This window comes from Carlito syrichta, unplaced genomic scaffold, assembly GCF_000164805.1.
Source record: "Carlito syrichta isolate Samal-C Ts95f unplaced genomic scaffold, Tarsius_syrichta-2.0.1 Scaffold307990, whole genome shotgun sequence".
In the NCBI taxonomy this organism is placed as follows: domain Eukaryota; kingdom Metazoa; phylum Chordata; class Mammalia; order Primates; family Tarsiidae; genus Carlito; species Carlito syrichta.
In genome coordinates, this window is record NW_007252086.1 from 190,918 (window position 1) to 216,021 (window position 25,104).

At 34.8% G+C, this 25,104-nt stretch overlaps 1 protein-coding gene across 9 annotated transcripts in view; it reads right to left on the bottom strand.

Moving 5' to 3' along the window:
- ZEB1 (zinc finger E-box binding homeobox 1) overlaps positions 1-25,104 on the bottom strand; it is a 172,083-nt gene that overhangs the window by 62,703 nt on the left and 84,276 nt on the right. For 5 of the 9 annotated variants that reach the window (XM_021715876.1, XM_021715875.1, XM_008064742.2 and 2 more), the window contains one exon: positions 21,560-21,760. The gene's annotated coding sequence lies outside the window, so the exon portion shown is untranslated. Of the gene's footprint in view, positions 1-21,559; positions 21,765-25,104 lie in introns of those variants that run through there. The other 4 variants (XM_021715878.1, XM_008064744.2, XM_021715883.1 and 1 more) reach the window with 2 other exon arrangements.

Below are 25,104 nucleotides of genomic sequence, written 5' to 3' on the forward strand. Positions count from 1 at the left end.
CATGTTTTCACTCATAAGCAGACCCTGAACATTTACCATAATACTATAAGAAAAGGATTGGTAGTTGTTGAAAACTGCCAGGGGAGGAGGAGGAAGGGCAAATAACATCAATAAGGGTACCTGATCTCAAACCAGGCAAAATGGGGACCAAAGGGAGGCCCAAATTTTACCTGTACAATGACCACTTGTACACCTAATCCTGAATTTTACCCCACAATTTTAAAATTAAAACAAAAATTTTTTCTATCTATATTTATATTTTTTACCTCAATCATCATATATAATTGAGAAAATGCTAGGGGAGATGGAAATTTTGTTGTAGATATCCAATTTTTACTCTTTCATTGTCCTTGCTTCCTTTCTGTTGTCCCATCATCCCTCTCTTTTATCATCCTTTCTGTTGAGAGAGCTTCTTGTAGCTAGGGTAGGCTTCCTGGTGATACACTTTTGGTGTTCCTCCATCTGAAAAGGTCCTAATTTCTTCTTCATTCCTGAAGGATATTTTTCAAGGACAAAGAATTCCAGGTTGGCAACTCTTTTCTTTCAGCACTTAAAAAATGTGCTATTTCCTGCTGGCCTCCATAACTTCTTATGAGAGATGGTCATTCAAATTGTTTATCCCCTATAGGTAAAGTGTTATTTATCTCTCGCTCTGCTTTTAAGATTTTTTTCTTTCTCTTCAGTTTTTAGGAGTTTGCCTATTATTTGTCTTGGCATAAATTTCTCTAGGTTTATCTTGTTTGGGGTGTAGATTTATCACTTTTGCCAAATTTGGGAAATTTTCAGTCATTTCTTTCAATACTCTTTCTGCCCAATCCTCTACCTTCTCTCTTTCTGGAAAGCCAATGACATAAATAGTAGATTTGAACAGCTTGCTGAGACTTTGCTTTCTTTTTCCGCTATATTTTCTCTGTTGTTCAGATTGGGTAAATTCTATTGTTCTACCTCCAACTTCACTGATTCCTTCTCTGTTTCCCCATTCTGTTACTGAGCCCATCTACTGAGTTTTATTTTAATTATTGTATTTTTCAGTTCTAAAATTTTCATTTGGTGATTTTTTTTATTTTCTATTTATTTGCTGAGACTTTCTATTTTTTGGTTTCAAGCATTTCATAATTGCTTGTTGAAGCATTTTTTATCATGGCTACTTTAAAATCCTTGTTAAATAATTCTAACATCTGTGTCACTGCAGTGTTGGTGTCTGTTGACTCTCTTTTCTATATCAGTTGAAATTTCCTGGTTCTTGGTATGACAAGTGATTTTTAAATGAAACTTGGACATTTAAGGAGACAGAGACACCAGATCTTAATCTTTTGCTTTAGCAGGCCTCCTATGACATTATTCAATCTTTTGCTTTAGCAGGCCTCCTATGACATTACTCTGGTAGAGTAGGAAGGCATTCTCTCATTACTAGCAAGTAGGGGTAGAAATCGAGGCTCCTCTCTCAGCTTCCACTACCTGCCTGAGGAGAGTGATTGTTCTTACTTCTAAATGGGGGGGGGGTCCCACTAGGCTTCTAGCTGGGAGATGCAATGGTGCATCATTACTGCTTCCCAAGTAGCTTCCACTGACTCCCTGCATGAAAAGGTACCCTCTTTGCCTCAGTGGAGTAGTGAAAGCCTTGACTCTCTATCAGGCTTCCTCTGGTACCACCTCTGCAAGGAGGGAGAGGGATGACTTGCTACCACTAGGTAGGGGTGGAATGTAAGTCACAGTTTCCCACATGGTCTTCACTGACACTGAGGGAGGAAGAGGAGGCACTTTTAAAGGCTTGGTGGGAATACAAATCTTAGCTCTTTAACTGGTCTTATGTAATACTACTGTGGTGGGGAATTAGAATGCTTCATTTCAGTAAGGGTAGAAGTCTAAGGCTCCCCACTCAGTCTTTGCTGGTAGAGATGGGGAGTGAGGCTGAAGTTTTTCTGTGATATGTGGCAGGAGTAGAGCAGTTATTGTCTCTTCCGTGTTCTGTCTTACGAGGCTTCCTCCTTCCTGGTCCTTTGGCTAGAGAGAGCAGGCTTTCCTTGGGACTTTTTGTTTGTTTGTGCACAGCTGTTGAGGTTTTCAGGTTGCCGACTTTTTCAACACCCAGTCTTTATCTATATAATGGATATATAAGCTAAAAGAAAACCCAGGGAACTCACTGCCATGTCATTATTTGGCTTCTGAAGTCTCTAACCTGTCTGCTGCCTTCTTGTACTTTTCAGTCTTTTATATTTGTTTTACATGTAATATCCAGGAATTTTGGCTGTACTCAGCAGGAAGACTAGGGAAAAATATCTTCTCCATTTTTTCAGAAACAAAAGTCTCTGCAGTGCTTTTTAAAATAGTTGATAATGGATTGAGTGATTATCTTATTTTGCTACTTCCTAGATAGCTTATATGTGAGCTAAGAAAATATCTTAATATTTGGGAATTGGTTGTTTTATATTAAAATGTTTCTTAAGAAAGGAAAGTGTCACATTGAGGAAGCGTGCTTAGGTAGTTCATATTTTAAAAGCATATTTATAAAGAGCAAAATGTATGTCACATAACCAGAGATGAATATAGGCGTTTAGACACTGTATGGTCCAAAGAGTATCAGGAAGATAAAAAATTTAAAAAGTGAGGTTCTCAAATTGCTAAGGAAAGCAAAAAAGGGCAAATCCATCTTCTTGAAATTAATGAAGATTAGCTGATGAACAGTTGAAGATTAGAAACTTAAAAAAAGAAAATGCCTTAACTTTATTTGTAGGAGATTTCTTAAGTATCTAATATAAAGCATTTTATATATATAAAAGAGCTATAAATAAGGTATAGTCTCTACCCTCAAGATTTTTTTTAATGGAACAGAGTAATATGTAATCAATCAATCATAATACAATATGTAAAAGTTATGAACAATAATAGGTTTCCAGACTACTTATTCCCTATGTCTAGGAAGGCCAGGTAATGGTTTACAAAGAATAAGACATAAAAGGAAGAGAAAGCTATACCAGGCAGAGGGAATAGTATATGCACAGGTTTAGAGGAATGAAAGGGTGTGGACAAAGGGAGTGGTGTAAGATCAAGTGTGAGAACACAGTGTGAGGCTCGCATGTAAGGAACCTCATCTATCATGCTAAAGAGGTTGTACTCAAATTCAACAGTGAACAGGAACTATAAGAAGATTACTTTTCATCTTCTTTTCCAGAGAGTATCAAGTTCAAGAAGCAAAAGGGAGAACAAAAAACCAGGAAAGATAAGCCATTGTACAAAATCATTAGGTTTTCTGGCTCACATATTTCAGAAAATAGAAAAACCTCTGAAAATTCATCACTAATTTGGCTATAATTTTTGAGAAATGGTAGAGAGTAGGAGAAATGGGCAAATGTCATTAAACTTGCATATTATACCTTTGGTCTCCTTTTGTAAACTACAGATCAGAGAAACTTAACTTTCGTGATGAGAATGCTTTCTAGAAGAGATTATAAAGGTATTTCTTGTATATGTGCATGCTTAAAAACAAGCCCATAGATCACTAGCATCCAGAATGGGTTCACTAAAAAACTGTCATGTAATTGGTCTCATATTAATTTGATAGTATTACTACAGTAGTGGTCTGGAAAAACTGGTAGCCATACTATATTTGGGTTTCATTAAAGAATCTGACGTATCTATTATATTTATCTTGGAAGACATGAATTACAAAATAGTTGAATATATTTATTCAAAAAGTGTGGTTTACAGATTGATGACAATAGAAGACAGCTAGTGCCATACCACTAGTTCTGTGTTTGGCCATACTCATTAAATTCATGGATGGTGAACAAATGGACAGGAAGAACAACAGAATCAGATACAAATGGGATTGATTATAGCAAGATTAAGAGTAAGAAATGTCTCATACTTAGCCTCTCTCTAAAGCTACACATACAGTGAAACCACAGAATCAACTTAAACTCCTCTTTCTCTCACAATCCAGATCCAGTCCATCAACAAATCCTACTGATTCTACTTTCAAAGTATAACCAGAATTGGATAATACCACGCTATCTGTTCTGCTACTATCCTGCTGCAAGCCACCATCCTAGATTCTTGTAATAGCCCCTTTACTAGCCTTCCTATTCCTACCCTTGCCTTCTACAGTTTATTCTCTATAGAGCAGGTAGTTATCCTTCTAAAATCAAATCAAATTATGTCACTACTCAGTTCAAATTCTTCAAACATCTCTCATTTTAATAAAAGTGCTTCCAATATCTCATGTGATTTTTAAATGTTCTGGCATTTTGTTAGCTTTCTGGCTTCATTTCTATTAATCTCTCTCTTGCTCAATCTGCTAATAAGCCTCTTGATTGTCCCTCATCTGACAGGTTAAAAATCATAGTGATGTCATGTGGCTATCATGTACCCCTGAGATGAAGTGATAAGAAGAGTATTTTACCATGATGTTACTCTTTCCAAAAAATCCCACACTCTCAGTCTAATCATGAGAAAATCTTCAGACAAACCCAAATTAAGAAATGTTTTACAAAAATACCTGACAAAATATGTGACTTGAACTCCTCAATATTGTCAAGGTCATGAAAAACCAGGACAGATTGAGAAACTGTCTTGGTTGGAGAAGACTAAGGATACATAACTAAATACAATGTGGTACCCTTGAACTGGATCCCAGAAAAACTAGTGAAATTCAGAGGCAGTCTGGAGGTTAACTAAAAAAATTACTGAGTCCTCTAATCCATGAAAGTAATATATTTTAACTTTCTTTGAGGTGAAATACCTCTCTAATACCTCTAATAAAGTTTTATAATTTTTTAATGTGGTCATACACATGTAATTTTTTTCTGTAATGCTTAGTGATATATAGAAATAACTTTTAAATTCAGTATATTTCTTTCTATCCAACAAACGTATCAAATTATGCTATCAGTTCTAACAATTTATCTGTAGATTCTTTTTAAAATGACAATTATATCATCCATACATAATGATGAGAGCTTTATTTTTTTTCTTTCCCTACCTCTACTGATTTATTTTCTTGTCTTATTGCACTGGTAGCATATCCAACAAAAGGTGGATAAAAATGGTGCTAGTGAAAATCCTTACCTTGTTTCTGATTACAAAGAAAAAGTGTTCAATGTTTCATCTTTAAATATGATGTTTGCAATATAGCTTAAATAGATACACTTTATTAAATTAAAGAAGTACCCAATATTCCTAGTTTGTTGGCTTTCATGGTACTCATTCATAGGTACTGAATTTCACTAAATATTTTTTCTATGTTTGTTGAGATAAATATTTGATTGTTAATCTGTTATAGTGTCATTTAAAACTGGCTTAAATGTGTTGGTTACAGTGTCATTTAAAACTGACTTAAATGTTATTCTTATCTTGCATTTCACACATATACATACACATAATCATACTGTTAATAATTTGTTTTGAACTTCCATCTCTGTGTTCTGATAGGTCTGTAATTTTCTTTTCTTATATTTCTTTGGTTTGGTATCAGTGTTACAGTATTCTTATCTAAAGGAGCTGTCTCTCTTATACCAGGACCTTGGAAGAGTTGTCTACAACTAAAATTATTATCTCCTTGAAAGTTTAGTAAAGCTTACAAGTGATACCATCTGAGGTAATTTTAGGGAAAAGTAATTACATAAAAGTTATTTTACAGAAAATTTGACTGCTATTTCTTTAGATGTACAGCTCTATAAATTTTAGCGCATGTATAGATTCCTATAACCACCACCACACTCAGGATACAGAACAGTTTCATCATCATCCAAAACACCCTAGTTCTATCTCCTTACAGTCATTATCTCTTTCTACCTCTAACCTCTGGCAACCAATGATTTGTTATCCATCAAAATAATTTTGTCTGTTGTTAAAATGTCATGTAAATGAATTACTATAGCATGTAATCATTTGAGACTGGCTTCTTTCACTCAGGATAATAGTTTTAAGATTTATCCAAGTTGTTGCTTGTGTCAGTAGTTTCTTAATTTTAATTGTTGAGTGGTATTCCATTTTATGGATGTACTACTTTGTTTGTCCTTTCACTTGATGAAGGACCATGAGTTTGTGATGGTTAATTTTAGGTATCAATTTGACTGGATTAAAAGATACTTCGAGAGCTAGTAAAGCACTATTTCTGGGTGGGTGTTTCTTCAGGAGTCACTGGACTGAGTGGGGAAAATCCATGCTCATGTGGGAGGACATCATTCAATTGTCTGAGGGCCTGGATAGAACAAAAAGGCAGAGAAAGGCAAATTCACTCTTAATCTCCTGGAGCTAGAACAACCTTCTTCTTCTGCCCTTGGACATCAGAACTCCAGTCCCTTTGGACTCTGGGACTTGCCCCAGCAGTGTCCTTGGCCTCCACCTCATCCCTGAGTTCTTTAACCTTTGGCCTCAAACTGAAAATTACACCACTGGCTGCCCTGGTTCTGAGGCCTTCAGACTTGGACTAAGCTATGGTACCAGCTTCCCTGGTTCTCCAGTTTGTAGATAGCCTATTGTGGAACTCAGCCTCCATAATCACGTAAGCCAATTACCCTAATAAATATCCTCTTCTCTTCCTCACCATCCATCCATCCATCCATCCATCCATCCATCCATCCATCCATCCATCCATCCATTCATCCATCCATCTCCTCTTGGTTCTGTCTCCCTGGAGAACCCCGACTGATACTACTTTGTTTCCAGTTTTTGGCAATTGTATATAGAGTTGCTGTTAATATAGGTGTCCAAGTTTTTTGTGTGAGCCTGTTTTTAATTCTCTAGGGAAAATATCCAGTTAGTGGGGTTGTTGGGTTACACAGTAAGTAGATATTGAACTTTATACAAAACTGCCAAACTGTTTTTTCAGAGTGGGTGAACCATTTGCAAATTTATGAGCAATGCCTAAGAGTTTCAGCTGCTTCTTTACCATCTCTTTGCAGGAATATTTTTGACTACTAATTCAATTTCTTTAGAGGTTATAGGACAAATTTATGTTTTCTAATTCTGATAAAAATTCTTTAGTCCTGCTTAAGACTCACTAATATTCTTAAAATTTTGTCCACATATTCAAATTTATTGCCATAAGCTTGTTCACAACATCCCTTACTTATCTTGCCAATGTAGTTATGTCCTCTTTTTCTAATCCTGATTTTGCCTATTTATGCCTTCTCTATTTCTTTGGATACATCTTGTCAAAGATCTGTTAATAGTTTTCAAAGACTAGTTTGCCTATGTTGACCTTTGTACTGTAGGTTTATTTTTTATAATTTACATTTTCTTTTCAATTTCAAACAGCTTAGTCTACTGATCTTTTTCTACACTCTTGAGATAGATGCTTAGCTCGTTAACTCAATATCATTTTCTAAAATACATGCTTAAAGTTTTTACATTTTATATTTTCCTGTAAAAACTATTTAAATCATGTCCTACAAATTTTGATATGTAATATTTTCATTTTTATTCAGCTTAAAATATATCCTCATTTGAATTATGATTTCTTCATTGACCCAGGAACAATCAAGTGTCTTTCTTAAAATTTCCAAGTAGAATTTTACATTTATCTTACTATTAATTTTAGCTTCATTGTATTATGTTCAAGGACCACATCCTGCATGATTTTATCCTTTGAGATTTGTTTTATGACAATTTTTAATGTTTTATGAACAGTTATGATCTGCTTTTATACATATTCAATATAGCTCGAAAAGCACTTATTGTGCAATTACTGGGTACATTTTTAAAACTATGTCTATATATTTTATGTATATTTTCAAATCGCCTATATTATCATTGGTCGTGTATGATTATTCTATCAATGACTACGAAACGAGTGATAAGCCTCCCACAATGACTATAAATTTGTCTATTTCTCTTTACAGAGTGACAATTTTTTTCCTTACATTTTTGAGGCCTCATTACTAGGTGCAAACATATTTAGAAAATGTCTTACTTGTGAATTTAAACTTTTGTCATCATAAAGTGATCCTACCATCTATAAAAATACTTTTAGTCTTAAAGTCAATACTATCTGAAATTATTTTAGCTGTATCAACTGTTTTGACTTAGTATTTACATGGGAAATACTATGTGTTTTTCTTTACCCATATATTTGCCACGTTCTCTGCTCTTTTTATATCTCAGATTTCCTAGCAAAGATTTCTTTCCCTATGCTTAAAATATGTACTCCAAAATTTGCTTCAGTAAGGGTCTACTGCTAATAATTTTTCAATTTTTATTGCCTGAAACTTACCTGAAACTGCTACCTTATTTCATCTCTTTTTTAAAAAAGATACTTTTGCTAAGTAATAGAATTCTGTGTTGACAGACATCTTTTTACTGTGTTCTGGCTTTATTTGTTGCCACTAAGACTACAGCTGTTAGTCCAAATGTCATTCTCTCCAGACTGGCTTTTTTAGGGGTTCTATTTTTAAAAGTTTTTTTCCTTCTCTTGGATTTTTTGCAATTTCACCATGTTACTGAGGGTGGATTCACTTATCTTTCCTTTTTTAAAAAAAATAATTTTATTGAGGTATGACTGACATAAAAATGTTGTATATACTGAATGTATAGAATGTGATAGATTTAGAAATGAGTATACACTTGTGAAACTATTACTACCATCAAGGCAATAAACATAGCTATCACCTCCCAAAGTTTCTTCTTACCCCCTTTATTATTGCTATTGTTGTTGTGGTTTCTATGTGGCAAGAAAACTTAACATAAGAATTCCCTCTTAGCATATTTTTAAGTACGCAATACAGTATTGTTAACTATAGGTACGGTGGTGCAGAGTAGATCTCAGGAATTTATTTATCTTGCATAATTAAAGCTTTGTACCCTTTAATCATCATCTCTAAATTGCCACCCCCCCCTCCCCCACAGCCCCTGGATTCCACATATGATTATACAGTATTTGTCTTTCTGTGTCTGGTTTACTTCATTTAACATAATGCCCTCTAGGTTTATCCATGTTATCCAAAATGACAAGATTTCCTTATGCTTTAAGACTGAATGATAGTCCATTGTATGTCTATACCTCAATTTTTAAATCCATTCATTCATCAATGAACACTGAGGTTGTTTCTGTATCTTGGCTACTGAAAATGCTGCTGCAATGAACATGAAAGTACATATCGTTTGAAATCCTGATTTTTTATTTTTATAAATTCTGTGTGTGTGTGTGTGTGTGTGTGTGTGTGTGTGTGTGTGTGTGTATGCGCACGCGCACTCGTGTGTATGTGTCAGAGTCTCACTCTGTTATCCAGGCTGGAGGGCATGGCAGGATCATGGCTCACTGCAGCCTTGAGTACCTGGGCTCAGGTGGTCCTTTCACCTCAGCCCCCCAAGGAGCTGGGATTACGTAAAGGCACACACCACAAAGTCTGGCTACTTTTAAAACTTTTTTGCAGAGACTGGGTCTTGTTACGCGGCCCAAACTGGTCTCAAACTACTGGACTCAAGCAATCTTCATACCTCGGCCTCCCAAAGTGCTGGGATTATAGGTGTGAGCCACCATACCCAACTGAGAAATCCTAATTTGAATTCCTTTGGCTATATACCCAGAAGTAGGTTTGCTGGATCATATGACAGTTCTATTTTTAATTTTTTGAGGAACTTCCATATTATTTTCCAATAATGGCTACACTAATTTACATTTCCATTGATAGCATACAAGGGTTTTTCTCCACATTTTCACTGACACTGGTTATCTTTTGTGTTTTTAATCATATCCATCCCAACAGGTGTGAGGTGGTATCTCATTAGACTTTTGATTTGCATTTCTCTTATGATTAGTGATGTTAAGCACCTTTTCACATGCTGGGTGGCTATCTACATGTCTTCTAAGAAATGACTATTCAGGCCCTTTATTCATTTTTCAACTGGGTTTTTGATTTTAAAGTTTATTTGGTTTTAAAATATATTCAGTTGTATGAGCTCCTTGTATATTATGAATATTAGCCCTGTATCAGATCTATGGTTTACAAATATTTTCTCTTCTATAGGTTGCCTATTCAGTTTGCTGACTGTTTCCTTTGCTCTGAAGAAGCCTTTAGTTTGGCATAATGCTACTTTTTAATTTTTGCTTTTCTTGTCCATGCTTTTGTTTTCTTTTCATAGCTAATATATTTAAAAAAAAAAAAAAAAAGAAATCTTTGCCCAAACGTCAGAAGTTTATTCCCCTATGTTGCTTTCTAGGAGTTTTATGGTTTAGGGCATTATGCTTAAGCGTTAATCCATTTTATTTTTTGTATGCAATGCAAGATAAGAGCTCAATTTCATTCTTTTGCAAGTAGAAATCCAGTTTTCTCAACATAATTTATTGAGGAAATTATCTTTTCCCCCACTGTATATTCTTGACACGCTTGTTGAAAATTAGTTGACTGTAACTGTATAGCTTTATTTCTGGGTTCTATTCTGTTCCATTGAGCTATGTGTCTGTTTTTATGCCAGCACCATACTGCTTTGATTACTATAGCTTTGGAATATAATTTTAATTACAAAGTCTGATGCTCCTAGCTTTGTTCTCCTTGCTCAAAATTTCTTTGGCTATTAGGGTTTTTTTTAGGTTCCATATTAATTTTAGGATTGTATTTTCTAATTCTGTGGAAATTCTAATGAAATTTTTATAGGGATTGTATTGAACCTGTAAATTGCTATGGGTAGTATGAACATTTTAACAATATTAATTCTTTCAATCCATGAACATGTGAGATATCTTGCCTTTTATTTGTGTCTAATGCCTTCCATCAATGTTTCATAGATTTTAGTGTATAGATCTTTCATCTCCTTAGTTAAATTTATACCTAAGTATTTTATTCTTTTTGATGCTATCATAAATAGGATTGTTTATTAGCTAAAAGTTTTTTGGTGTTCTTTAGGATTTCTACACATAAAAACATACTACCTGAAAACAGAGATAATTTGACTTTTTTCTTTTGATTTATGTCTTGTTTCTTTTTCTTGCCTAATTTCCCCAACTAGGACTTCTAAAATACTGTGTTGAACAGAAGTGGTGAAAGTGGGTATCCTTATTTTCTGCCTGATCTTAGAGGAAAAGCTTTTAGCTTTTCCCTGTTGAGTATGATGCTAGCTGTGGCTCATTATATATTGCCCTCATTATGTTGAGGTTCATTCCTTTTATACCTAATTTTTAATCATAAAAGGATACTGAATTTTGTCAAATGCTTTTCTGCATCTATTGAGATGATCATATAATTGTTATCTTTTATTCTGTTAATGTATCACATTTTAAAATTTGCATATGTTAAACCATTCTTGCATCTCAGGGATAAATCCCAGTTGATCATGGTGTATGATATTTTTAATGTTCTACTGAATTCATTTGCTATTATCTTGTTGATAATTTTTGTATTTAACTTTATCAGGGATATTGGCCTAATACTTTTCTTTTTTTGTAGTGTTCTTGTCTGGATATGGTTGTCATGAAAATCTTGACCTTTTAGAATGATTTTGAAAGTGTTCCTTGTCTCCAATTTCTTGGAAGAGGTTGAGAATTGCCAATTCATTCTTCCTTAAATGTTTGGTAAAATTCACCAGTGAAGCCATCTTGTCCTAGTTTTTCTTTGTTGGGAAGTTTCTGATTACACCTTCAAACTCCTTGTGATTGGTCTGTTCATATTTTCTATTTCTTCATGCTATAAGTCTTGATAGGTTGTACTTTTCTAGGCATTGGTTGATTCAGGGTTACTGGTGTAAAACTGTTCATAGTTGTCTGTTATGGTCCTCTGTGTTTCTCTGGCATCAACTGTAATAGCTCCTTTTTCATTGATAATTTTATTTGAGTCTTCTCTATTTTTCTTAGCTACTATAGCTAAAGGCTTGTTAATTTTGCTTATTTTTTTAAAAACTCAGTTTTGTTGATCTATTGCATTGTTTTTCTATTCTCCATTTCATTATTTGTGCTCTAATATTTATTATTTTCTTCCTTCTGCTAACTTTGGATTTATTTTTCTGGTTCCCTGAAGTATAATGTTAGGTTGCTTATTTGATTCTTAACACAGGTATTTTTTGCTATAAAATTATCTCTTAAAACTGATTTTGCTGCATCCCATAGGTTTTAGTATATTGTGTTTCCAGTTTTCTTTGTATCAAGATAGTTTTTGGTTTCCCTTTGATTTCTTCTTTGATTTTTCAGTTGTTAAGGAATATGTTGTTTAATTTCCACATATATGTGAATTTTCCAATTTTCCTCCTGTTACTGATTGCCGGTTTCATACCACTATTGTTTAGAAAAGATACTTGACATGATTTTCATTTTCTTAAATTTGTTTAAACTTATTTTATGGTCTAATATGCTGTCTATCTTTGAGAATGTGACATGTGTGTTTCAGAAAAATGTGTGTGTTCTCTTATTATTGGATGAAACGTTCTATATATGTCTGTTAGGTCCATTATGTCTAGTGTTTGTCAAGTCCATCATTTCCTTATTGATTTTCTGTATGGATAATCTTTCTATTGTTGAAAGTAGAACACTGAAGTTCTCTATTACTGTATTACAATCTATTTCTCACTTCAGTTCTACTAGTATTTACTCTACATTATTAGGTGTTCCAACAATGGTTGTATATATACTCACAATAGGATGACCGTCTTTGTACAACACAGTTTTTTTTTTACTTAAAGCCTTTATTGTCTGATATAAGTATAGCCACACCTGCTCAATTTTGATTCTCATTTACATGGAGTATCTTTTTCCATCCTTTCTCTTTCATCCTATGTGTGTCCTCAAAGACAAAGTGAATCTCTTATGGGCAGTCTATAGTTAGGTGCATTTAGTAACTATGTGTTTGATTAGAAAGTTTAACCCATATATATTAAAAGTAGTTATTGATAAGTAAGGAATTAGTATTACCATTTTGTAATTGTTTTCTGATTGTTTTGTAGTGCCTTTATTCCTTCTTTTCTTGTTGTCTTCCTTTGACATTTGATTTATTTCTATAATGGCATATTTGATTCTTTTCTCTTTTTCCTTTGTGTATCTCCTTATAGGTTTTTTTCTTGAAAAAAAAATCCATGGGGGTACATAAACCATTTGGTAGTTTATTTTATTGTAAGCTGATAAGAACATTTCCATCACAAACAAAAATATACATTCTGACTTCTCCTCTCTCACATTTTGTTATTAATATCACAATTTACATCTTTGAATCCATTAAAAATTATTGTAGCTATGTTTAATATTTTTGTCTTTTAATGCTGATATCAGAGTTAAAAGTGATTTCTACACCACCATTACAGTATCACAGTATTAACGTAAACATATTTACCTTTACCAGTAAGTTTTATACCTTCGTAAGTTTTCATGTTGCTCATTAGGGTCCTTTTATTTCAGCTTGGAAAACTCCCCTCAACTTTTCTTATACAGCATGTCCATAAATCCCTAAGCTTTAGTTTGACAAAGAAATGATTTATTTCTTCATTTCTGAAGGACAACTTTGTTGAGTACAGTATTCTTGGTTGACAGTGTTTTTTTTCAGCACTTTAAATGTTATCATCCCACTGTCGCTTTTCTGGAAATGTTTCCGTGCAGAAATCTGCTTATAGTTTTATGGAGCTTCCCTTGTTTGTCATTTTTCTTTTCCTCATTTTAAATTGCATCTGACTTTGACTTTTGGCAATGTAATTGTAATGTGCCTTGGTGAAGACCTCTTTATGCTCAACTTCTTAGAATGCTTTGATCTTTAGAGATCTGGATGTTCACTTCTCTCTCAAAATTTGAAGAGATTTTTGTCATTATTTCTTAAATAATTTTTCCACCCCTTTCTCTTTCTCTGCTCTCTCTGAGACTTCTAGAGAATGTATGTATATTGGTTTACTTGATGATATCCTAGAAGTCCTGTAGGCTTTCTTCACTCGCTTTCATTCTTTTTTATTGTTTTCCCCTCTCAGTAGTTATTTCAAATGATATGGCTTCAAGTTCAAGTCCACTGTTTCTTTCTTTTGCTTGAATTTTTCAGTGTATACATCATATCTCCAGCTCTAGAAATTCTATTGGGTTCTTTTTTTTAAGGTTTACATCTCTTTGTTGAAATTTTAGTTTTGTCCATTTATTGTTTTCCTGATTTTATTTAGTTGTCTGTGTTATTTTGCAGCTCACTTGAATTCAAAGATGACTATTTTGAATTCTTTGTCAGGTAACTCACAGTTTTCCAATTCTCTGGGGTTAGCAGCTAAAGATTTATTTTGTTCTTTCAATGTTGTCATATTTCCTCAATTCTTTGTGATCCTTAATTGACTGCATTTCTGTCTTTGCATTTAAAAGAAGCAGTCATCTCCTCTAGTCTTTACTGACTGGCTTTGAGAAAGACTGACTTTGTTTCTGTTACTAAACAGGAACAAAATACTAGAGATTGGGTAATTTATAAATTAAAAAAAGTATTTCTTACAGTTCTGTAGGCTGGGAAATACAAGAGCAAGGCACTAGCAGGTTCAATGTCTGGTGAGGGCCTGGTCTTTACTTGCAAGATGGTGCCTTGCTGTTGCACTCTTCTGAGGGAATCAACAATGGAGACTCACATAATAGAAGGAACAGAAGGGTAAAAAAAGCTAGCTAGTTTGCTTGAGCCCTTTTATAAGGGTGCTAATCCCATTCACGAGAGCAGAGCCTTCATGACCTAATCCCCCCCTAAAGGCTCCACTTTTTAATACTGTTGCATTAGGGATTAAGTTTCAAAACAAATTTTGGCAGGGACACACTCAAACCACAGTAAAGTCCTTTATTAGTGAGGCCAACATGAGATACTGAAGGTGTCTCAGACCTTTCCTATAAAAGGATCAGCTCCACTCCTCTTGTTTTCTCTTAGGGTGCAAGTCTTAGAATTGTGCAGTCTCTTGATTCTACAAAGTCAGGCCTCTCATTTATTTTTGCCCAGGAAAGTGCCCGAAAGTATTCAAGGTTGTGAGCCTTCTTCCAAATCAGCAGATTCAAGCAGCTGCTAAAATCCATTCCTGCTGTTTAGACTGACAGGCTATTTGTAGCATCTCACATGGGCCATATGTAGGAAGGCACATTGTGTGTGGGGAGTGTGCAGAATCCTAGGGGCAAACATTGACCAGTAGAGGAGGTCTGCAGGTGACTTGTTCTGCAGGATTCATAGGTATGTAGATTTCTTGGTGGAGTCTTCAGTCCAGTGAGAAAGATCTGTAGCTGGCTGCTGAGAAACACATCCTGGTTGCCATGCACTCCTTCCTCTTCTCCCTGCTCTAGCTTCATTCAGATGACTCAACCATGCCAATCCTTCCAGAGTTCTGAGTGGGGTAAGGCAGATCTGAGCCTCCTGGGCAGTAAGGCATAAGACTGAGAAGCTCACTTTGTTTTTACTTCCCCCCATAGGAAAAATCACTAGGCAAGGGGTCTTTTTTAGTACTTAAGTATGCCATATTGGATAAAGTGAAATTGCTCTTTGTACCCTCCTCAATGCATCCATTCCCAATGTAATTTTTGCTGCACCAAAGTGCTGAAACCTGTCAGCAAGAGTCTCAGGCTTCAACAAAGGTATTCTTGTCTGCAAGTAGTCGCCAAAGTTGGTGTGTCTGTGGAGAAATGAAGACTGGAATTTCCTATTCTGCTAACTTGTTCACATCATTCTATTAACCTCTTTTGAGATTTGTTGGGCTCCTTGGCTCTGTAGTTTGGTGTCCTTCATTAATTATGAAAACAAAACAAAACAAAACACCTCAGCAAGTATTATTGCTGCCTAGTCTCTCTTCTGGAATTATGACATATATTGAACTTTCATGTCTCTTAATCTGTTTTTCATATTTGTCTATGTGTGAGCTTCATTTAGTGTAATTTTTTTCTTATCTTCCAATTCATTCTTTCTTCAATTGTTTACTTTGTTGTTAAACTCATCCTCTGAATTTTGAATTCCTACTACTCAAGTTTTTTTAGAAGTTCCATTAGGTTCTTGGTTATATTTTACTCCATCATTGCAGATAATTTCAAGCTTGTTTTTTCTTTAAACATGATAGTTATTTTATAATCTGTATCACATACCCCTAGCAATTAGCCTATGTGGGTCAGTTTCTGTTTCCTTTCGTTTCTGGTAACTCCCACTCATGTAGCTATCTTTTTGCTAAATTATATGGGATACTACCATAGTGCTATGATGATGATATATATTCCTCCAAAAGACTTGTATTCACTTATGCCTGGTGCTTACAGGATTCAGAGCAATTCTACTTTAAGCCAAAATATGGCTTTAAATTTATCAGGCTACTGAGCAATGTAAATTTGGGCTTCAAATCAGTATAAGACGGATTATGGTTACCACTTCTCAGAGACAATTCTCCATTTCCTCAATACCTAGCCAAAGCAATTGTGCTTGCTGACTCTTGAGGATGGTAGAAATGGTAGATAGTTTGCTTTTAGTTCATCCTTATAGTCAAGTGGTAATATCCGTACTAGGGGAGGACCTATTATTAAACTCTTTGGTGGTCTTGGGATTTGCTTCCTCTCAGAAACCTGAAAACCATATCACACATTTTCCTGGCTAGGCAAACATCCTCAGGGACAAAGAAGCTCCTTTGATCTGTTCTGTTTACTTCCATGGGTTCCTGTCTTCACTTGGATTTTAACACGTTAATGTCTTACTATCTACTTAACTTTTGAAAATTATTGCAGTTTTTTCATCTATCACCACTAGTTGATTTAAGTGAAAGCATTAGTCCAAATAATTTATTCCAACACATTTTCAGAGGCAGAATCTCTTCACTGATTTGTCATCTTTTGTTCTCCCTTCATCTAATTCTTCTTATTGCCTCCTTTTCCAAACAAGTAATTTCCTTCTTCGCTGGACTTGGTGGCTCAGCCTGTAATCCCGCGCTTTGGGAGGCTGAGGTGAGTGGATTGTCTGAGCCCGTGGGTTCGAGACCCGCCTGGGCAACTTGGTGAGACCCCATCTCTACAATAAATCAAAAATTAGCCAGGAGTGGTAGCACATGCCTGTAGTTCAGCTACTTGGAAGGCTGAGGCGGAAGGATTGCTGGAGCCCAGCAGGTCAAGGCTGCGGTGGCTGGGAGCGGCAACTGCACTCCAGTCCGGGCGACAGAGTGAGACTCCAACTCAAAACAAACAAACAAACAACCAACCAACCAAATAATTTCCTTCTTGCTTCCACAGTAAGACTCTGGATCAACTATATGGATGAATCAATTCAAGCCACAGATAGGAAATACATAAGAAATACCTTCTCTAAAAATGTTAGAGTGGAGTATTAAAGTTTAACAGTTTAACAGCCCTACCATTAGCCAGTTCCCTTATAAATAAGCAAGTCAATTTCAATTTCTCTGGGTCCTACTTCCTAGAAACCTGGAAGTTATGTCAGTTCTTTCCTCTGTTACCTTCCATGTAGAATTGACCAATTCTTATATAGTCTATCTACTACATTTCTTTCAAATATCTTCCTTTTATTCCCATCCCATGGACCGCTGCTTTAGTTAAAAAATCTTTACCACTGCTGATTATATATAGCCTCATGGAAGGCACCACCTTAGGTTCCCACCCTCTAAATTTTTTTTCCATACTGCACCAGATAAATTACATATCAATGATATTCTTTTTTGGAGTCAGGGTGTCACTCTGTTGCGCAGACTGGAGTGCAGTGGCATGATCACAGCTCACTGTAGCCTTGACCTCTTGGGCTCAGGTGATCCTTTCACCTCAGCTTCCAGAGTAACTGGGACTACAGACAGGTTCCACTGCACCTAGTTGATTTTTTTATTTTTTGTAGAGATGAAGTCTCACTGTGTTACCAAGGCTGGTCTTGAACTCCTGGGCTCAAGGAATTCTCCTGCCTCAGCCTCCTAAGTGCTGAGATTAGAGGCTTGAGCCACTGTGCCTGGTCAAAGATGATTTTCTCTTGGCTTCCAAGATAAACCTCGAATTCCTTGTCTTAGTACACACAGCACTTCATATTATTTCCCTTTTTACTTATATGATCTCATTTTCTGTTAACACTATTTGCTTAAACCTCTGCAGCTTCAAGCATTTTGCCTCTTAAGCCTGAAGCACCTTATATTCTCTCTTCTAATTAACCTCTACTGGTCCTTTAGAACTCAAAATCAATTCTGCTTCACTGAAAAATTATTCTAGAACTTCTCCTTTATCCTCTAATTTGGATGTTCCCCCTTGGCTCTCCCACATACGTTTTTGGTATAAGTTTACAAAGTACATATACAGTTTTGTTACTTGGATATACTGCACAGTGGTGAAGTCTGAGTGTTTAGTGTAACCATCACTCAAATAATGTACATTGTACCCATTAAGTAATTTCTCATCCCTCAGAGTCTCCAATGTCTATTACTTCACACTATATGTTCATGCATATATATTATTTAGCTTTCACTTATACGAGACCATACAGTATTTGTCTTTGTTTCCGAGATGTTTTCACTTAAGATAATGGCCTCTAGTTCTATCCATATTGAGGCAAAAGACATGATTTCTTTTCTTTCTTTTTTTTGGCTGAATAGTATTTCATTGTATATGAACATATACCATATATTCTTTATCCAATCATCCATTGATGGGCACTTAGGTTGATTCTTATATCTTTGCTATTTTGAATAATGCTGCAATAAACATATGAGTGTAGGTATCTTTTTGATAGGATTTCTTTTCCTTTGGGTAGGTATCCAGTAGTAGGATTTTGGATCAATGGGAGCTCTATTTTTAGTTCTTTGAGAAATCTCCATGCTGTTTTCCATAGAGGTTGTACTAATTTATATTTCCACCAACAGTGCATAAGTGTTGCCTCTTTTCTGCATCCTTGCTAACATCTGTATTTTTTGACTTTTTAATAATAGTCATTGTAATTGGTGTAAGATGCTATCTCACTGTGGTTTTAATTTGTATTTCTCTATGACTCGTGATGCTGAACACTTTTTCAAATACTTGTTGGCCATTTGTATGTCTTCTCAAGTGGGTATTCATATTCCTTACCCACTTTTTTACGGAATTAGTTGGGTTTTTTTGTTGTAAATTGAGTTGAGTTCTTTGTAAATTCTGAATATTAGTTTCCTGTCAGATGCAAAGTTTATAAATAATTTTTTGCCAATCTGCAGGTCATCTGTTCACTTGGTTATTTCTTTTGTTGTACAAAAACTTTTTAGTTTAATTAAGTCCTATTTGCTTATTTTTGTCGCTTGTGCTTTTGAAGGCTTAGTCATAAATTCTATTTCGAGACCAATGTCTAGAAGGGTTTCCCCTAGGTTTTCTTCCAGTATTTTTATAATTTCAAGTCTTATATTTAAGTCATGAATCCACATTGAGTTGATTTTTGTATATGATGACAGATAGGAGTCCAGTTTCATTCTTCTGTATGTTGCAATCCAATTTTTTCAGCGCCATATACTGAAAAGAATATCCTTTCCCCAGTGAACATTTTTGCCAACTTTGACTACAGATATGTGGCTTTATTTCTGGGTTCTATATTCTGTTCTATTGATCTGTGAATCTATTTTTATACCAGTACCATTCTGTTTTGGTTACTAAAATCTTGTAACAAAATTTGAAGTCAGGTATTGTGATACCTCCAGCTTTCTTCTTATTGTGTAGCATTCCTTTGGTTATTTGGACTCTTTTTTGATTCTGTATGAATTTTAGAATTTTTTTTCTAATTCTGTGAAAAATGACATTGGTATTTTGATAGGGTCTGCACTGAATCTGTAGATTGCTTTGGGTAGTATGATCATTTTAATGATATTGATCCTTCCAATTCACAAGCATGGGATATTTTTCCATTTCTTTGTGTTATCTACAGTTTCTTTCATCAGTATATTATAGTTTTCCTTGTAAGGATCTCTTATCTCTTTGGTTAATTACATTCCTAGGTATTTTTTTTGGTAGACATTATAAATGAGATTGTCTTCTTGATTTTGTTCTTTGTTTGGTCATTTTTGGTGTACAGAATTGCTACTGATACTGTTACTTCTATTTTTTATTCTAAAACATTACTAAATGAACATCATATCTAAGAGTTTTCTGGAAGAATCTTTAGGGGTTTCCAGGTATAAGATCACATCATAAGCAAACAGAGATAATGTTAAATTCACGCCTAAATCAAACTATAACGTATTTGTGATTTATTTATCTCTTTCTCTCATTAAGCTATAAATACTGTTCACACAGAAAGTCTGTGTGATATTTGCAACCCATTCCTGCAAAGCTTACTGAATAGAAAAACGAACAATGTAGTAAAAATGAGAGGGCTGATTACATGATTTCAAAAGTCCTTTGTTAACTATTAGATTTATCACCTTTTAGAAATCTTAACTTCTGCTACCCTGTGACTATTATCTGGACTTTTACCTAAACTTCCACATTTCATTATCCAGAATCTCTGACCTGCAAGGCTGACCCGTTTTCCCTGATTTTCTAGCCTTATTTTTGATATACTGTCTAGATGATTTCCTTGAACTTAAACTTTTGCTGGGCAGCTTCTCCTTTGACTGGCCTTGGATTTGAGCTCTTGCATGCTCCTTTATCCTTTTTCTGATGACCTTGTTCCTAAGCCCCAACCCCTCTAATTCATAATACTGTTACTTCCATATCCGATTTTATAACACTGGTTCTTAACCTGGCAAGACTGGTTAAATAATTTAATTAGTTTATTAGGAAAAATAGAAAGAATAAAATTTAGAGCTAGAATAAAAAACCATCCAATTTTTCAATTAGACATATGAGGAAGAAGGTTAAACATCTGAGTGTTTACTAATTAAAACAAGTAGAAGGTCTCCTTACTTTCACTGCTCCTTCCATTAAACCATGCTTTATTTGAGTAAAAGTAAGAATTTTATTTCAATAAAATTTAAAGCAAATGAGAGAACCATCTTACAGGATTGTGATATGTGTATAGAAAGGCTTACAAACACTAAAAATATAGAAAGGCTTACAACCTCTCTCCCCCATGATTTATCTGTTTTTGAGAGCTTTGTGCATTGAATTATATTATAATTTTACCAAACCAAAACACTATTCATTGGTTTCTAAGTAGTTTCCTCATCTGAGGTCACAACAGGAAATTAAGGATGGGTTCAATTTATTTATCAACAATAAATGAAAAGCCTGACTACATTTAGTAAAATCTACTGAAATTCGATTATTACATGCATTGTAAAAATGCATTGTAAAAATAACTTTATTATTTGACTTCATAATAATTTTTTTTGAGTTAGGTTCTCACTCTGTGGCCCAGGTTGGAATACAGCAACTGTAGCTATGATCTCCTGGGCTCAGGTAATCTTTCATCTCAGCCTCCCGAATAGCTGGAAATGAAGGTGCAGGCCACCATGCCTGGCTAATTTTTTGATTTTTTTGTAAAGACAAGGTCTCACTATGTTGCCCAGGCTGGTCTTGAACTCCTGGGCTCAAGCAATCCTACTGCCTTGGATCCCAAAAGTGCTGGGATTACAGGTGTGAGCCATTGTGCCTGGCTACTTTATAACCTTTAACAGACATATTTACTGTTCATTTAAAACTTTCCATCCAACTTATCTTTTCAGTTAATATGTACTTTGAAAAAGAACCAAGATGATGCGATATTACCAAAAAAAAAAAAAAAATTAGGCTTACCATCATCCTCCCAGCAGTTTTTAGCATTTCCTTCTCTTTCACTGCTCCCTGGTAATACTGTTTGGTCTGTTGGCAGGTCATCTTCTGGCACACCACCTTCACAATCAGCTACATCTGTAACACTTTCTTCTTCCACAATATGGAGTTTGTCTTCATCATCTGAATCTGAATTTGTTTCTACCACAGTATTATAACTTGTAACTGTAATATAAACAAGAAAAGAATAATTAAAACTAACTTGTGGCTGGGTGTGGTGGCTCGTGCTTGTAATCCTAGCACTTTGAGAGGTTGAAGTGGGAGGATTGCTTCAGCCCAGGAGTTTGATACCAGCCTAGGCAACATAGCAAGACCTCATCTCTACAAAAAAGAATAAAAAAATTAGCTGGGTGTGATGGTGCACACCTGTAGTTCCAGCTACTTGGGAGGGTAAGGTGGAAGGATCATCTGAGTTCAGGAGCTTGAGGATACAGTGAACTGTGATCATGCCACCGCATTCTAGCCTGGGTGACAGCATGAGACCCCAACTCAAAACAAACAAAAAAGTTTTTACAACTCAGAAAAATAAAAGTAAAAATGACAAACAATTTTAGTTATTTACATATTGTAGTCATCTGGAGGACATTCCTGAATTACAATTAAAACAAATTGTAATTCAGGAATGTCCTCCAGATGACTACAATATGTAAACAACTAATTTATTTGACCATACATATGACAATTACAAGATAGTAGATAACCAAAATGACAAATAATAGTATTGAACTTATTGAACACTTACTATAGATACAAGTTCTTTATAAATACGAACTTATTAAATCCTTACAATCTTAAAACAACTCTATGAAATATTACTTATATTCTTATATAATACTTGTATTCTTATATAATATACGATTTATACGCTTGTTTTACAGATATGGAAACCAAGGCGGAGAGAGGGTAACTTGTCTAAGATCACAAAGCTAGGAAGCACCAGAGCCAGAATTCAAGCCCCAACCATCTGATCCCACATTTTGTGCTGATAAATACTATATTAAACCCCATCTCCAACCATAATTAGGTTATTGTATCAATAATGCTTCTGTATAATTAGGGCTTCAAATCCTTGATGCATTACAACTTTAAAAAAGAGGTTATCTTTCTAATAGGACTACATCATCAAATTTACCACAAGAAAAGTATTTTCAAATTGTCAAATACATCCATACATTTAACATTAATCCTACACTGACTTCAGAAATAATCAACCAATTTATTCAAATCTCTGTGTAATTAAGACATCATTTAAGGTTTCTAAGTCTGTCATTCTGAAAAAATACTTGACATTCAGAGGTTTTCAAATGGGCATTATTTTCATAATTTTTAATGAATTTCAATAATATTTAACACCAGGATTTTAAAGACATGTAATTATTCTGAATGAGTTCTACAGTTCTTAGAATTATGAGTAATAGCTAAGAATAAAATTCTGTAAAACACATAATCTAGTATAAACATTTTCCTTCAAGTCCTTCTAGCAATAATACTAATAGAATAAATAGCTAGTACTTCACTGGGTATGGTCACTGGAATACCTCTTTTCAACTATTTGTAGGCTGATTCTTACTTGCTAAGATAAGATTGAGAGGAAGGGAGAAAAAAGAAGCTTTGCTTTTGCCTAGATAACTAAGCTATAAGTCCTACCAGTATTCTTTCTATTCCTTCCTTAAATTTTCTTTAAGGAAAGTTCTTGAAAGATAATCACTGAAATACTCAAATGATATGTGTACATATCCCTCTTACCACATAAATACATATACAAACACACACCCTGAGAACATGAAGAAAAAAATAAAATTAGGAGTATGGGTAGATACATAAAGATGAGAACAAATTACCAAAACCTCCAAAACTGCTTTTATAGACCTCAGAAAGACCCCTTTGTCTAAAAGAGTACCAGAGTTAACACTGGTACTCATATTAGGAGTTCTTCAATATTCTCTCTGTCAGAAGAAAAATATCAAGTTTTGTTGTGTCATTAATACTTTATTGTGAATGTTTCTCCAGATCTTTTCCCAAGAGCAGATGATTTTCTCTCTTATTTTATTATAAAAATAATACATATAAAATTCAGACAATATAAAATATGTAAAGTAAGTTCAATCACCTCTATTTTTGCTTCCTCAATCCACCATTATAAAGGTACAAATAATTATAAAAGTTTTTATGCCATCTTATATACTTTTTCTTATAAAATTGTAACAAATCACACCTTATAAACACTCATGTGTTTTACACTTAATATAAATCCTACATCATCTATATATACGTGTGTGTATATTTAAAAACACACATATGAGGTTATAATATATTACTTTGCCACTTAGTTTTATGCCACTTTATAACATGTTTTGGAAACCATTCTATGTCAGTCCCCAACTTATGGTAGTTTGACTTAAACATTTTCAACCTTATGATGATACAAAATCATTGTTTTTCACTCTCAGTTTAGTATAAAATAAATGACATGAACACTTTATTATAAAATAGGTTTCATACTGGATAACAGATTAGGTGTGTTAAATGCATTTTTGACATAATGACACTTTTAACTTACAATGGGTTTATCAGGATGTAACCCATCACAAGTTGAGGAGCATCTATATACACAATGCTTTCTCGTTCCCCTCTGGATGGCTACACAGCATTCCACTGTATAAATATAATTTAAACTATCATCTACTAATAAACTTTAGTTTGCTTCCAGTGGTAAGCATTAGCGACAATGTCACAATAAATTTTCTTGTAAATACATATAATTTTGGCCATTCCTTAAATACATTTATCAGATAGATTAGTAGGGATTGTATCGAAAAGAAAACTTATTAGCTGAAATCATTAAATTGCCCTCAGGCAATTTTTTTTATGTTTCCAAATATTACCTGAGAAAGGCTATTCAATATGCCAATATAATAAAGAAAAAATTCCCTTTGGTATAATAATGGGAAAATATGTGTCAGAACAGAAACATGGGAAATTCCTTGTTCTGCAGCCATACTACGAGCAGAGTGAATTGTCTGTGGGTAAAGTGAATGATTCATAGCTGACTACAAGCATTTCCTGATGTGCCTTTAACTGGTAGTAAGATGCATACACACACATACATTTGGGCTGGGGACTCTTCTCTTACTGGCAAATAAAACTTTCAAGGGTTCCTCATTAGTAACAAACCAAATGACTTGTTAAAGTCATGTAAAGTTCACTGCAAGCTAAAATTAGAACATGGTAGCCAGGCTTGGTGGCTCAGCCTGTAATCCTGTGCTTTGGGAGGCTGAGGTGAGTGGACTGCCTGAGCCTGCGGGTTCGAGACCCGCCTGGGCAACTTGGAGAGACCTCATCTCTACAATAAATCAAAAAATTAGCCGGGTGTGGTAGCGCGCGCCTGTAGTTCCAGCTACTTGGAAGGCTGAGGCGGAAGGATGGCCGGAGCCCAGCAGGTCAAGGCTGCGGTGGCCAGGAGCAGCCACTGCACTCCAGTCTGGGAGACAGAGTGAGACTCCAACTCA